Genomic DNA, 17,153 nt, shown 5'->3' on the forward strand with positions numbered 1-17,153 from the left:
TTGACAAACCCAATAGTTCTGGCTAGTAGGTGTAACACTACTTGTTGTGCTATATATCGGGATGCAGTGCCAGAAGAAGCAAATTACCAGATGGACAGTACACCATGATAAGCACAGATTTTTTGCTTAGGTGTTTTAAGTCATGCCCTTAATTACATCGAACACCCCCTTTGGAGAGACTTCCCAGTTTTCTCATCCCCCTAAAAGCCCTGGAAACAACACCATGTCACAGTGGCACTGTGCTTCATGCATGACTCATGACTTCCACTTTTTTGGACTGCCTATGTGCAGGGGCATAGTGAGCCCTCCCTCACCCCACCTCTTGCTTTAGGAACTACAGCAGGGGTGAAGTCCTTCTGTCTGCAACTCAGCAGACAAATGCTCAGCTCATAAAAAATGTGAAAAGGTGTGTAAGTGAAAGGATGGGTGGATGGCTGGATGGATTGATTAGTGAAAGGGTGAAGGGATGAATGAAAGGATGAGTGCGTGGAAGGATGGATGAGAGAAAAGGTAAATAGATGGAATTGTCGGTGGAAGAATAGATGGATGGGTAAAAGGATGGATGGATGAGCGAGGATGGATGGATGAGTGAAAGGGTGGGTGTAAGGCTGGATGACTGAGTGAAAGGGATGGTTCATAGGTGAGTGAAAGGGTGGACAGATGAGAGAAAGGATGGATGGATGAGGGAGTGAAAGGATGGATGAATGAGGGAGTGAAAGGGTGGATGGATGAGAGAAAGGATGGATGAATGAATGAATGAGTGAAAGGATGGATGGATGGATGAGAGAAATGTTGGATGAGTGAAAGGATGGATGAGTAAAGGGTCAAAGAATGGATTCATGAAGGGATGAATAGATGGATGGCTGGATGGATGGATGGATTTCTAAATGAGAGGGAGGGAGAGAAAGGGACAATGGATGGATGACTGAAAGGGTGGAAGGATGAGTGACTGGGTGGATGAATGAGTAAGTGAAAGGTTGGTTGGATGGATGAGTGAATGGATGGATGAGTGTACGGATGTATAAGGTGAAAGGATGAATGGAGGTATGGATGAGTGAAAGGGTGGATGGAGGGATGGATGAGTGGAATGATGGATGGATGGATGGAAGGATAGATGATGGATAGGTTTTCAAATGGTTGATTGTTGATATGGATGGGCACACAGATGGAAGGCCAGAACGAATGGTGAAAGACTGAATGATGGATGAAAGAATGATTACACCTTGTAACTCCAATTAGCTTAAGTACATATCCTATAGATTGACTTTCACATTTATGAGTCATTGTCTCTATATAATATGTGTGTGATGAAATGCACTCTAAAACCCTGTCCTACCTACTTGGGAGTGAGTAGAATTTAAAAAGAAATCAAATACACATGAGAGAAGGTCTATGTGAAGAGGAGGGTCACCAATGGAGGGTGGTAGAAAGGCCGGACCGGTCATAGGGCGTTTCCCTGGGAGGCTGGAAAGGGGGGGGGGTTGTTACTGCAAAAACACCTGCACATTTGCTCAAAGCTGCATGCATACTGAAAAACCATGAAGTGCATAATTGTCTCAACCTAATATAAACTTATTTTCACTTGTACTTAAGTGGTTGTCTATTTACTTACTTATATACTACTGCACAACTTCTGCTGATGTGTCTGTAAAATCTACTTTTTGTCCTGAATTTTGACCTCCTGTCCTGAATCTTTGTCTTGAATGTTGACCCTTTGTCCTGAATTTTTACACTCACCGTCCTGAATTTGCACCCATGCCAGTTGGTCACCCTAGTACTGGAGTGGGCGGGGGCAAACTCTGAAACGCGCTCCCAGCAGAGCCACACTAGTAGAAGACTTCATTAGAATTGTTTTTAATGCAACTGTTTTAACCCCTTCATCTGCTTTAGATGTTATCAGAAACAGCTAACATAGCCAGTTCTGTGCTGTGTGAATGTGTGAGCCTTGCCTGCTTAGAGATTTCTTTCAGATAGCTAAACAACTGTTTATTCACAAAGCGCTCGAAAATGTTCACTGGCAGAACTGAAGGTTTCTTTGAAAAGGGGCTTTACAGCCAGTCTTTTCCAAATGATAGGAAAGGTGGTCGTAATTAACTATAGATTGAAAAGATGTTTAGAGTATCGGACAGAATATTAAAGACGACCAATCATTCATTACTGCACATATATGCCATTCAGTTGGCCATCGCGATCCTACCAACAGCACCCATCTGCAATAATCTCACCCAAAGGTGACCATAACAGGCCATGCCTTTCACATGCTTAGCAAGTACTTCAAATATGGCACTGAACTCCAAAGTGAACCTTCTTACCCAGCTACGTATTTAATCCAAATATATATTCTTACACACTAGACGGAATTGGTAATAATAGTATGACCTCATGATTAGCTCATCCGCAGGGCAAGGAACCAAAGGTGCATAAATAGCAAAGTGTTGTGACTGCAAAAGCATATCCCTAACCTCACACAAACATGCATCTGAAAACCTCAGAACAAGTCAATTTTAATTCATCGCAGCAGCATACAGAATGTATTACAAAAATCAACTTATACGCCTGTTCCTAAAGAGAATCCTATCGTATCATTTTGCTTCAATATTTTGTTTCCTTTTAGTTACGCTGCATCGTTCCACCCGCACAGGGCAACATTACACAGACCACTGCCACTCTCACATACCCATAAAGTGGCACAAAAGTCACATACTTGTCCAAGTACAGTTATCTAAAAGTGCATTCCAATTCCAAAGGCAACCTATACCCCACTAAAACATCAGCGCAACACAGACAGCCTCACTCCCACCCCAAAGTGCAGCAGATCCATATTGTTTGCTAAAAGGACCCACTTTAATAACCCATCCATTTTCGGTTATATTTAGTTTGACTATAGCAAAGGAGAACATTAGATGTCTTCCCCAACAGCAGCATGCACACAACTGTGCACCAGATCCATATGACTGGTGAAGTACTTGCAACTCAGTCAGTCAAGGTTACGTTTATTTGACCATTGGTCTTAAAACAATATAAAACCTATTCCTATACAAAGTTCTAAAACATACTCAGTTCATCGTAATTTCTATAATCAATTCCACTTCAGTATGCTACTCGAGTTTCCATAAAATTCATTCTAAAATCCATACCTGCAACTGTTATCAATTTATAAACATTTTAAAAACAAATTACATTCCTATTTATACAATATATTTATAAAACACTATATTTCAATCAAAACTTTCTAAAAACCCTCATACATTCCATCATATCCTTCCAACCTCCCTTTCCTTTTACACGAATACCCTTTTTACGGCTTCCATGTATTTTGCAATTGCTATTGCAATATCAAGATTTGGCATATCAGTAAGCAGTTCAATTGCCTGACTGCGAAACAAAGTGCCGTATTTTAAAAAGATAGGGCGCAAAAACTGCTTCCGCTGATATAGCACTTTTAGGCAGTCCACTAAAATGTATAGGTTATCTCTTCTTGTACCCAACCTACATACACATTTACCATCCAATTGCCTCATTTCTACTCTCCTTTTCCTAGTGGCTATATCAGGATTAATGCGGATTCTTAGTCTTCGCACTTCTGCTCTAAACCGATAGCAGGGTAATATGTCCAGATACAGGATACCAGGATTTTTTCACCCAACTAGAGAGCATAAATTTCACTGACTCCTTTTCCCTCAGGTACTCCATATCTTTTCCCTTAGACAGTTCCTTTCCAAGTTTCCTGAGCTTACTCTTTGTTGATCCTATTTCTATGGACTGGTTATCAATTCTCACCTTTAGATTTTCGCAGACACCATAAAATGTCTTCCTCATCTCTTGGGCCCACTTTAAATCACTGCGCTGCACCTCGTTCTTACACCCCTGTGACACTTTCATGGACTCTCCGTGTCTAGTCTCTTCCAGAACCTTACAAGGGCCATTTGCACCTGAACCGTCCAAGCTATTGACCCCAGTTCTACTGTAATTGCTTGGATCATGGATGAGCTCGGTAATGACATTAATGATTTTATACATTTCCCTTCCTCAGCATCCCAGCAACTTTTACTACTTAAAAAGATTACTTCAGCACCATATTGAAACTGAGGTGGGACCATTGCATTGTAGGCCTGTAGCATAGGTCTGTGGGACATATCCCCATAGATACAGTTGAATTTTTTCAAACCACCCACAAATATAAGTGCTCTCGCTTTCTGGGCCTCCAAATGCATATTCCACTTTAAGAACTGGTCGAACCACATCATAACCTCCTACTCTCCAGTAGAACTCATTATTAGACACAAAAAATAGCCAGACAACTCTTTCTCTAACCAATCAAAGTGGCCACATGAATCTCTGAGAAAAATTCCAGTTGATTCTACCTTTATCACTGGTTCTGTGTACCTCTACCAGGGTTTCCCTTTACACCCATTTTGGTAGAATTTTATCATCAAAATATCGAATTTCACCAGAAGCCACAATATCACCAAAACCATGACACACAAGACATTCTCCATTCTTAATATGACATAACTAACTATAGTTGTAGCTAATTATACCTGTGGTGTACAGGCCATTGTACCCAGACTCCCATAAGCATACTGCACTGCAAGAGACTATAGACAATCTGTGTAGTTATATGTAGCCCTTAGAGCTATAAGGTACTATGGTACTCCCACATGGTCAGTGAATGTGGACGCCATACACGGCAGCGGTCATAGCGGAGGGGGAAGGAAGGGGGTCCCGGGTGGCAGGCACAGGTTGCCCATCGCCAGATTGAGGAGCACGGTTAGCAAACTGCCTGGGGAACACTGAACATGCACTCTTGAGAAACACAAATACTAAACTACAAACGAGCTACCGTTTAAGTTGGATTAAACCCAGATCAGTTGACTAGGGGTGAGTGTTTGTATTGTCAACGCTCCGTCCATCACCACTTTTGGTTTTTCTTTGTTCTTTCTTTGCTTGGCTGGAGTCAAGCAAGCCCGGCTGAAAACGGCAGTAATGCCAGTTCGGGCAGGACTGTTCCCATGAGGCACAGGGTCAGACTGATTTGCATATGGCCATGTCTGAACTGGGGTGGCGGAATGAGCTAAAGAACAGTGATGGATTAAACCCAGATCAGTTGACTAGGGGTGAGTGTTTGTATTGTCAACGCTCTGTCCATCACCACCTTTGGTTTGTCTTTGTTCGCCCTAAGTTGGCAGGGTATGCTCAGACGTGAGTCCCTTGCTCACTTTGCCACTGGAGTCAAGCAAGCCAGGCTGAAGACGACTAATACCAGAAACCGGTCCTGGGAAGCTTGATTCCGGTCCAGGGAAGACATGGTTTGGCAGTTCGGGCTGGACTGTTCCCATAAGGCACAGGGTCAGACTGATTTGCATATGTCCATGTCTGAACTGGGGTGGCGGAGTGAGCTAAAGAACGGTGATGGATTAAACTCAGATCAGTTGACTAGGGGTGAGTGTTTGTATTGTCAACGCTCCGTCCATCACCACCTTTGGTTTTTCACCATTTAAGTACAGCAACAAGACACATTTTACCCTAGCAGTCAATACGGCCATGAAACTATGAGAACCGAGTCGGCCATCGGACCTTATAGGGTGTTCTTGCATAAGCCAACCACAGCACCAGATGCTGAAGCACCAAAAAGTACAATAAAGATAAACGAGAAAAAGGATGTAATTCTGTATCCAGAGTATCGGTCCAGAGGACGGGATAATGTCCTAAACCAAAGTAATATTTTAAATCTCTGTAGCGCTCTACTAGGACTCAATGTGATCTGCTCTAATGGTTGCTTCTAGCTCTAACAATAAGGGGAATTTAACGAGCAAATAATGGCCACATTTACAAACAGTAAAATTGCTACATGCTTGCTGGGTAACTGCAAGCAGCTCACTGAATGAGGTTTTAAGTTAACTGTCTCCCTCGACCCGCTGATGAGATACCTTGGAGTCTTTATCCAAGTGCCAAAGCCTATTGTTTGCCACGCAGACTGACCAGGGTGATGGCATAAAAAAAAAATCTCCAGATACTGTTACCTGCATGGACGTAAGAGAATCGGTGGTTGGAACTTATCTATCAATTCTATTCGCTGAAGTGGAGCACTGGACCATAATGACACCTCAGCCTCTTTTTTTAAATTTATGATGAATGGGAGAATATTTTTTGTTTTTGCTGACTCTGTCCATTCTCGCGGACATCTTGGAAATCAAAAGTAAACACTTTATTCTGCCTTCATAGTCATCACCACAGTTTTTGACAAAGTTAATAGAGACAAGCTATGGGTAGAACTTGCTAAATGGAGTACTCCACAGCCTTTGTTAAATGCAAAGATAAGAATTTAGGTGAAGATTAGATTAACATCCATGTGGATTAGCACAGGAAAAATCGCCATGAAAAAGGGGTTAAAGCAGGGCTGTATATTAGTGCCACTGCTTTTTAGGTCTCGCTGAGCCAGCGCATGCGCTGTCTGAGAAAGATTTAGTGTGTGTGGCTCCAGAAAAAGCTACCACACGCTTTTGCTTGTGGCGGCCTAGAGCTTGCGGTTACGCGCTTGTGTGCGCGCGCCTTGCTTCGCCTCTCCAATACTCGCTATGTCTTCCCTTCTTCCTCTTTTCTTAAGGCTGTAACGCAATGAGGCTCGACAATATTTCTATGGGGGGCAGGGAGCATCATGCGTGAGCGTGGGTGCTTTTGCGGAGGTTCAGGACGGGCAGCAAAGGAAAAGGACTCAGTCTCTTCCTTACTGCCCAGAGAAGACACAGAAAATGTTCTCTTCTTTTCTGACCCCCCCCTTCCTATTATTCCCTCTCTTTCTTGCTTCTCACTTACTGAAAACCGTGACTTGAAGAAACGGTTCACAACCCCTCTTTCCTTCTTTCATTTAGTTGCTTCCCTGTGAAATGGATCCAAAAAAGAAAAACACTGTTGCTGGAAATGCCCTTTTTCTGACAATTTTCTATTCCAAAGTACAGCCTCGGGATGGAGACAAATAAAAGCTTTTAAATATTACAAATAAATACATAACTAAATAAAGCAAGAAAGAGTGGTTGCAAAGTGGTCAGATTGGTTTTATTCACATCCAAACACTTCAGCCACACTTTACAGACTTTGCAGTGAAGCGCTACTTTTCTTTTTGCGTCTTTCTTTGAACAGCATTGTTGTCCCCAGGTGGGGAAGTGCACCATTCCTGGAGGCATTGACATCAAAGGCATATTCACAGGATAAGCCCCCAGTCCAATTTTTATTTGCTAATTATTTTGATTTCATCATATTTGTGTGGCTAAATTGAGCTGAGAGATAACAACCACCCGGTCCACCAGTGTCAGTGAAGGATTTGAATGAAAATTGCGATCTTACATCAATAAGGTCACTGTTGTGTGCTGAAAATTGCAAATGTTTACAAAAACAAAGAAAATAACATTCCCATAACAAAATAGGGAAAAAGCTTGCTGCACAGAGCCGAAGGACATGTGTCCTGTGTTGGCAACCAGTGTGGATTGGCCACCGCCAAAGGTGTTGCCTAGCGGGTGTTTGAAATTAAGCAGCAGGGACTTGCTGCCCACAGGGGCCAACCACTGCTCTGCTTGGCCAATGGCTGTGAGTAGCCAGTGTTAGATGCCTAAAATGGATTGGACGAAGGCCTGTCTGAAAGCGATTCCACACAGCAGTTCCCCGCTGTGCGCGGTAGAAGACTGTCTGAAAGTGTTACCCGACTATGGTGTGATGGGCCATGTTCTGCTGCCAACCCCGCTGTGCACAGCTCAATGCCTTGCGTTGTGGGGGTTGAAAATTAAGTTAAAAAAACATTTGAAAAGTGAGTTATTGTCTGGCGCAAAATCACTGAAATTCTCTAGTTTTCTTTAGCAATGCACACAACATACACCATAATACTCACCATTTACCATGCTCAAAACACAAAACGGCATAGAAACAAAAACAAGTATTGGCATAGCTAATAGGTCTCGCTTTTGCGACCTTATAAGTATTTAGTTATGCAGCATAATATCCTTGGTGCAACAACATCAACTGTTGCGTGGCTGAACACTTATAAGGTCCCAAAGGCGAGACTTATTGGCTATGCCAATGCTTGTTAACTTATATTTGGCTGAAATTAGCAATGTTACTCCAACATCAAAAACATCAAGAGCCTGTCTGCCCAAGCGGTCTGATCTGAAAATCACCATTCTCCAGTACTATATTGCTAGACCAAACTGGAATTGGACTCCAAAGCCAACTGGATTATCTAGTGTGACTCTGCGTGATCAATGATTACAAAATATCTCTGAAACAAAGGTTATCATTTTTGAGAGAAGGCAATGAGCACATTCATACTAGAAATATTTGGGCTTATGGTTTGACAAGATAGGAAGTCGACCCACACAAATTACTAATTAGGAATTCAGCAATTTATATACGGACCATCTTCTTGCGCCTAATTAGGAATGTTACCTGTCCTGATACTAGTCTACACTGTAAATCTATGCATTGCAACCTTCTGCTAACCTTACTGGAGGGCATGATTGTTTATAAAGAGACACTAGGGGAATAGCAAGAGACATTGCAATGTAACATCTATCGTTATGCATTTCGACCTCTGAATGCGGCCTCCCAATCACAGCTTACACAAAAGCTCAGCTTGGTGAAATGCAAAATAGTTCTTCATGCCAGGTTTCTCTAATTCTGCAACAAACTAAGAAGGGCACAGGCCAACACCCTGCAGTACCATCTATGGGATCTATCTATGCAGATGAAGAAGGCTCTAGTTGGTCTATTTGGAAAAAATCATTAATGCGGATAGAAGTCAAGGAGTCTAAGGTCTTCCCAGGCAAACTTTTCTCCAAAATAAATAGACAAACGAGCTATTGCCCAAATTGGGACTGGAGTAAAAAAAAAAAATCTCACACCCAGCATGCTCTCCAACTTTATGACAGGCCGATTACCCCACATTAACTTAATCAGCCTTGGCCACTAGAGAGGAAATGAGCCTTGATGAGACATCGTTTTGGGTTAACCTTGCTAAAATATGTTTGCGATGGCAGGCTTGGAACTGGCCCAAACTCGATTATGTCGCATTTAGCGGGGCAGACTAAGAATCATTAATTCATGTTATCTGCATCTGCCCTAATATAATATCCTCTCAAAAGTTTGGCTAATACCGATGTTTATTTAGATGTCGGTCTATTCGATCTTGCACAAACGCAGCGGTAGCATGCTTAAAGGGGGACTCGAAACAGATGACTTAACGTTTTCTAAAATACATTAAATCGGTTGCAAAGAAAATGAACTGCTAGGAGTAACAGTTACTTTTAATTTAAACAGGTGCGGTGTTGACTGTCTGTGCTTGCAAAGTATTATGACCAAATGCTCATAGTTGCCCTCCTCCCCTCCCCCTGCTTTCATTTTTCTTTTGTTTGGTTTTTAAAATGAATTTCATTTACCATTTTGTAATGGCAGGGATTTTAGCACCTTATGAACTTTTTAGTCTCTCACTTAGCAATGTAAGATATATTTTATTGAATATTTGGACACAGAAGTCAGTTAAGTATTTTTAATGTACACTTGCTCGCTGAAGTGTTTTTTCTGCTGAAGGAAGGCACAAAAGCACTATACGAATGTCTGCCTTATCTTTCAAGGTAAGCAGTATCTTATGTCACACATCAAGCTCAAACTTATTTTTTATATGTTTTTCTTTTGCATACAGGACGTTTTCTATGAACTGCTACTATACTCTTGCGATTATTTTTATCAGTTGAGTTCAAATAACTTAATTTCGGCCTCCAGGGCCATAAAAGTGCAAGTAAGAATAACACAGCACATTATAAATAAATCATTTAAACAATAAATCCAGGATGACAAAGTCATAGATGGATGCCACATCTGAGCATACCCAAGTTAAACCCAGATCTGTTGACTGGGTGTGAGTGTTTGATTGGTTCAAATGCTCCGTCCATCACCACCCCCTTTTGTACCGCTTTGTTCGCCATAAGTTGGCAGGGTATGCTCAGACGTGAGTCCCTTGCTCACTTTGCCACTGGATTCAAGCAAGCCTGGCTGAAGACGGCTGTAATGCCAGAAACCTGTCCTAGGAAGCTTGAATCCAGTCCAGGGAAGGCATGGCTTGACAGTTCGAGCTGGACTGTTCACATGAGGCACAGGGTCAGACTGATTTGCATATGGCCATGTCTGAACTGGGAGGCGGAGTGGGCTAAAGAACGGTGAAGGATTAAACCCAGATCTGTTGACTGGGTGTGAGTGTTTGATTGGTTCAGATGCTCCGTCCATCACCACCCCCTTTTGTACTACCAGGGTCCCCTAAGGCACGGTAAAGCGCTGTGAGGTAAGAGCGCTGTGATCCGGTAATCACCGCCGCCGCCTGGGTTCCTGGACAAGCTGTAGACTGAAAGCGCTGTGGGAAAAGAAGCGCTGAGGCCTGGTGTCCCCGCTGCTAGCGTGGGGGACTAATGATTTAAATTACCTGGGATTCACCGCCGCCAGCCCGGGATCGGAGAGGAACATTGTGTGGCTGAAATTCAATGCCGCAGGCTCTGAGACCTCGGGAGCACTGTGCCACGTCACCACCAGCATCATAGGGAAGCTGTGCTGTTATTGGTGAGCGCGCGAGGCGGTGCCTGCAATAGGGATTTCCTTGGGACGCGCTCCTGCTGGTGGAGACATAGTCGTGCTCAAGGGCGGGAGGTGCTGCCTCGCTCCTCTCCCGTGCAGCAGGAGCGGAGATTGAGTGAGGGGAGCCCTGTACCAGGGTCACAACCGCCCTCATAGGCAATGCTTGAGTTCGGGCATTTGTGGAGTCCCGGATACCGGGAACTGTCTCCATTTAGTTACGGGCCGGGCCGGTGTTTGGACCTTGCTTCGCTTTGGGGAATCTACTGAGAGCCGGTTGCGGTGAACTGACGGCATTCCATTGCGGGCCGGCCAGCCGACTGTTCCCGCATATGATTTGACAAGTTCCAACCATTACAGTATTTCCCCTAGTGGGAGCCCAGACAGTTCCCAGCGCTGCTTGCCCCACGTCACTAAAATCGCACTCCTACCGAAGAACAGTGAAAAGGGTGACACACCGCTTGTCCACTCGATCTGGGCATTTTGCACCAACTGCTTAAGACACCTTTCCTGGATACCATTCACTGCATCCCATAGTGCCTCATGCTCAGAACTCCTCTAGACAGTGCATAATCTTCTACATTTGGGAACTGTTTTGTTTTGTTTGCCCCAGAACTTCCCACATAAGAGACTTTACATGTTGGAAACCTTTCCTAGTATATGGAACTTTCTTGCCATTTTGAATCTTGCCAAAGTCTTAGATAAAGATTTTTTCTCCTTATGAAAACTGGTGTGGTGTCCCTTTTATGAGTGCTTTTACTGTGTCACTGTCAGTGGGTGATGCACAAATACTTTACACATCGCCTCTTAAGTTATGCCTTCCTGCTCTGAGCCAACCTACCCTGTGGGAGGCGGTGGTCTCTACCTGCCAACTAGAGACCCCGGTTCTAACATTGGTGGCAGCGGTGGGATTAGGACTCGTACTTGTATAACACCACGCAGTGACTCAGTGTAGACTACAACCCTGCACCTGGCTCCACTGAAATCTATTTGTCTGCCCTCTCCAATTGGCCTTTTTATTTTTAAATTCTCCCTGACTGGCTGCTCTTTTTCAAAGTCCTTTTTGCCAAGTAGCATTGATTTTCTTTACAAATGTCTGAGGTCCTACCTAGCAAGATGGAATTTGAGCTGGCCAACCCGGAAGCTTACACGGTGGCGCAGCTCAAGGAATTCTGCGAGGAGAAATGTGTGCCCTTCAAGCGAAGCGCCAAGAGGGGAGAGCTTCAGAAAGCCTTGAGGGCATGGGTAACGGCCCACCCAGAAGGAGAAGGGGACGGGCAGGGATCAGAGCATGACGCCACAGGAGAACTGGATCAACTACCTACAGATAATGCTGACAATTTATTGCCAGGGTCAGGAATACGCTCCCGGGCAGGAAGTAGTGTCTCAGCAAGGAGCCTGTCCTCAGAGGAATTGGCGGACAGGAGGGAGGAGACACACCTTAAGTTAGAGCTTGCCAGGTTAGAGAAGGAGCGTGAAGAAAAGAGGCTGGCCATGGAGGAAAGGAAACTGGCCCATGAGCTCAGCTAGAAGGAGCTGGACATTACAGCCCTACAAATGGGGGCTAATGGCAACACAAAAGGTGGCAGTGTACCTCATGAAGCTTCACGTGAGTCCAGGGTCGATATGCCTAAAGATGTGGCCAGTTTTAATGTGGGGGCTGATATTGACAAGTGGTTAGCAGCCTATGAGGTGTCCTTAAGAGCCCATGGGGTCCCCGAGAGTTACTGGGGGTTAGTCTATACAGGTACAAGCCTCCGGTGGGGAGGGACACATTCCTTACACTAGATAAGGCAGACCAGACCAACTATCCTGTTATGAGCGAAGCGTTAGTCAAAAAGTTTGGTCTTACCCATGAAAAGTATAGGCAGAAGTTTAGAAACAGCCCCAAACTTCCCACACAGAACTGGGTAGATTTCCTGGATTACGCTAGTAAAGCAATGGGGGTTGGGTGCGCGGCAGCGAGGTAACTGATTATGAAGGGCTGTATCATTTATTCTTGAGAGAGCACCTTCTAGAGAAATGTTTTCCAGAGCTGCGCCAACACCTGGTTGACACAGCTCTCACGAGGCCTCAAGGACCCTTGACCCTGCTTGCAGGTTAGGCCGATCCCACACCGCACAGCACCACCTGGGTGTCCGTGCCCCGCTGCTGCCGTCTCTCTGTAAGTTCGCCGCTCCCCTTGGCTTGCCATTACCCCTGGCGGCTCCTGTGTAATTGTTTGCCTCTGTCAAATGCTGCCTGTATTTTGCCTCTTTTCCCTATAATTTTGTATTTGCCTTCCTGCCTGTTAATTGTATTGGGTCTCTGTTCTGTTGCCCTTCTACCCCCTTGCCTTCTGTATCCCGTTTTTTCCTGCCGCTGCTCCCCTGCGGCCCGCCCCTTGCTCGCCCATTTGCCGCACCGCTCCCGCCTTCCAGCTGCTCCTCCCTTCCACCTCCCCTTATATGGCGACCGCTGTGTGGTGAAAGGAGCGACCGTTGACCCTGCTTGCAGGTTAGGCCGCTCCCCACACCGCACAGCACCACCTGGGTGTTCGTGCCCCGCTGCTGCTGTTTCTGTACGTTCGCCGCTCCCCTCGGCCTGCTCCTGTTTAATTGTTTGCCTCTGTCAATTGCTGCCTGATTACGATATTTTACCTTTTTGCCTCTTTTCCTGTAATTTTTATTTGCCTTCTTGCCTGTTAATTGTATTGGCTCTCTGTTCTGTTGCCCTTCTACCCCCTTGCCTTCTGTATCCCGTTTTTCCCCGCCACTGCTCCCCTTCTGCCCGCTTGCCCATTCGCCGTCCTGATCCCGCCTCCCAACTGCTCCTCCCTCCCACCGCCCTTCATATGGTGGCCGCTGGCGCTCCAAAGGTGCACCAAAGGCAAGCCTGTCTGCACCAGTCCGCGCCTGGACTGCGCCCAGCGCCAGAACCCCTAGCCCCCACGACGCCTGTCTCCGCTACGACTCCAGCACCCTCCACACACTTAACGCCGGACGATCACGCACCTGCTGCCGCCCCGAAGCGCACCCGAAGACCCTTCTCCTGCTGGAACTTCAGCTTCACGAGCATCAGGCCCGTCAACCCACCGACCAGGAAAGAACCCAACTACCTCAGATGCATTCTTCTCAACACCCGCTCCGGCCGCAAACATGCTGTTGAACTCTGGGACCTACTCGACTCAACCTCCCCAGACGTCGCCTTCCTGACAGAGACCTGGTTGAACCCCACCTCGGCACCCGACATCGCCATAGCCATCCCGGAAGGCTACAAGATCACCCGCAGGAACCGCACCAATGTGGTAGGGTGAGGAATCGCCATCGTCCACAGGAACACTCTCAGAGTCTCGACCAACACCGACGACACCCTCAGCACTGCCGAACACCTGCACTTCCAGATCCACACCAACCCAAACACCACCCTCAGAGGAACCCTAGTTTACTGACCCCCCCCCGGACCCTGACCACAGTTCAGTGACTCCATCGCCGACTTCGTCAGCACACACGCCCTCGCCTCCATGGACTACATCCTCCTCGGGGACCTGAACTTCCACCTCGAGAACAACAACAACACCAACTCCACCACCCTGATCGACAACCTATGACTCAGACAACTCTTCACAACTCCCACCCACTCCGCCGGCCACACGATTGACCCCATCTTCTCTGCAAGCCTTCATGTCGCCTTCAACCACAACACCTAACTCCACTAGACCGACCATCGCTGTATCCACTTCACTTTTCGGAAACCCACCACGCACGACCGCACCCAACAGATGCCTCGCCGCTGCTGGAGCAAAGTCACCAAAGACCAGCTAAACACCACCCTCGCCCAGTGCCCACCCGCCGACCCCAGCGAACCCGACTCGACCGCCCAAAACCGCAGACAGTGGATCGATGACTGCGCCATCACCCTCGCCTCGCTCAAGAAACCGGCCAACAGCCACACCAGCAAAAATCCAGCTGGTTCACTGAAGACCTCCAGGCCTCCAAGCAAACCAGCTGAAAGCTAGAGAAGAACTGGCACCGTGAACGAACACCGGACAGCTACGCAGCCCACAAGGACGCCACCCGCAGACACCATCACCTCATCTGATACGCCAAAAGGGTCTCCTTCGAAGACCACCTAGACAACAGCGCACACAACAGCAAAGAGCTCTTCAACATCGTGAAGGAACTCTCCAACCCTAACTCCAACACCAACAACATCCCACCTTCGTAAGACCTGTGCGACTCGCTAGCCACCTTCTTCCATCGCAAGATCGCAGACATCCACAACAGCTTCAACGCCACTTCCGCCCCGACAACCACAGACCTCCACCCCCACAACCCCCATCAACACCAACCGCCTGCTCTCCTGGACCAACATAAACAACGACGACACCATCAAGATAATGAACACCGTCCGCTCCGGCTATCCGTCAGACCCATGCCCACACCACATCTTTAACAAAGCCAGCACCACCATCGCACCCAATCTCCGGAAGGCCATCTACATTTCCTTCGAGACAGCAACCTTCCCGGAGAGCTGGAAGCACGACGAGATCAACGCCTTACTCAAGAAACCCAAGGCGGACCCAATGATCTCAAGAACATCCAGCCCAACAACTGACCCGCTACATCGAGGAAAACAGCATCCTGGACCCGTCCAAGACCGGGTTCCGCAGCAACCATAGCACCGAGCCCGCCCTCATTGCCGCCACCGATGACATCAGGACACCTCTAGACAACGGAGAAACCACGCCATCATCCTCCTGGATCTGTCAGCCGCCTTCGACACGGTCTGCCACCGCACACTACACACACGCCTCCACAACTCCGGGATCCAAGAGAAGGCCCTGGACTGGACCACCTCCTTCCCCTCTGGCAGAACACAGAGCTTCTGCCTCCCCCCCTTCCGCTCTGAAGCCACCGAGATCATCTGCGGCGTCCCCCAGGGCTCATCCCTCAGCCCAACACTGTTTAACATCTACATGGCACTGCTTGCCCACGTGGCCTGACTGCACGACCTCAACATCATCTCCTACACCGATGACACCCAGCCGATCCTCTCCCTCACCAAGGACCCCCACACCGCCAAAACTAACCTCCACGAAGGAATGAAGGCCGTCGCCAAATGGATGAGGAACAGCCAGCTGAAGCTGAACTCAGACAAGACTGAGGTCCTCATCCTTGGATCCACTCCCTCGGCCTGGGACGACTCCTGGTGGCCAACCGCACTGGGAAAAGCTCCAACACTCACCGATCACGCACGCAACCTAGGAGTCATCCTCGACTCCACTCTCTCCATGACTAAGCAGGTCAACGCCATCTCCTCCTCCTGCCTCAACACCCTCCACCTGCTCCGCAAGATCTACAGGTGGATCCCCACCGAAACGAGAAGCACGGTCACCCAGGCCATCGTCAGCAGCAGGTTAGACTACAGAAACACCCTCTACGCAGGAGCCTCAGCCAAACTCATGAAACGGCTGCTACGCATCCAGAACGCTTCTGCACGCCTGATCCTCGACATCCCTCGCCGCAGCCACATCACGCCCCACCTGAGAGACCTGCACTGGCTTCCCGTCAACAAGAGGATAACCTTCAAGCTTCTCACCCACGCACACAAGGCACTCCACAACACCGGACCAGTGTACCTCAACAGACGACTCAGCTTCTATGCCCCTGCCTGCCTGCCAGCTCTGCTCCACTGACCTCGCTCTCCCCACAGTCCCCCGCATCCGAAGAGCAACCTCCGGCGGCAGATCGATATCCCACCTCACCGCCAAGACCTGGAACACCCTCCCCATCCACCTACGGCAGACCCAAGACCTACTGACCTTCAGAAGACTCCTCAAGCCCTTGCTTTTCGAGCAGTAGCAGCATTCCCCACCCCCCCAGTGCCTTGAGACCCTCACGGGTGAATAGTGCACTTTATAAAAGCTATGATTGATTGATTGATTGAAGGACCCTGAGTCACGTTACCCTGTGATTGAGCGTGAAGCTCTTGCAGTGTTTTGGGCCATTAGGAAATGTAAGAAATTCCTTTGGGGGACGAAATTCTTTGTTAAAACTGACCATAAACCTCCATGTGAGATTTTCTCGAAGAAAGGTATAGACTTGGTCTCTGGTAGAATCACGAAGTGGATCATAGCTCTCCAAAAGTATGATTTTGACATCAGGTACATTCCTGGGGTGGAAAACTGTGTGGCTGATAAAGCTTTCTAGTTCAGTTGCTGATGAATTCCTTGGTGATGACTCAGATGATGAATGGTGTACAAGCAATGTTCACGTGTGCCCAGTTGCAGAGGGAATCATTGACAAGGATTAATGGCACCTCAAGTTATCTCAAGGTTGTTTTATCTGAAGTAATGGCTATCATCCAAAATGGTTGGCATAATAAAAAGCAAGCTTCTGAGGAGGATTTTAAATTCTGGGGAGTCAAGGATGAATTGGCTGTGTGTGATGAGATGCTTTTGCGTGGTACCTCCCTTTGAGCTGCGCAATGAGTTAATAGAGTTAGCTCATGCGTCTCACTCTGGTTTGTTTAAGACCAAGGAGAGATTTTGATCTTTCTACTGG

General features: G+C 47.0%; 1 protein-coding gene across 1 annotated transcript in view; it reads right to left on the minus strand.

The window, feature by feature from the left end:
* NLK (nemo like kinase) overlaps positions 1-17,153 on the minus strand; it is a 996,575-nt gene that overhangs the window by 867,895 nt on the left and 111,527 nt on the right. The window lies entirely within an intron of this gene.

This window comes from Lissotriton helveticus, chromosome 3_1 (assembly GCF_964261635.1).
Source record: "Lissotriton helveticus chromosome 3_1, aLisHel1.1, whole genome shotgun sequence".
NCBI lineage: Eukaryota > Metazoa > Chordata > Amphibia > Caudata > Salamandridae > Lissotriton > Lissotriton helveticus.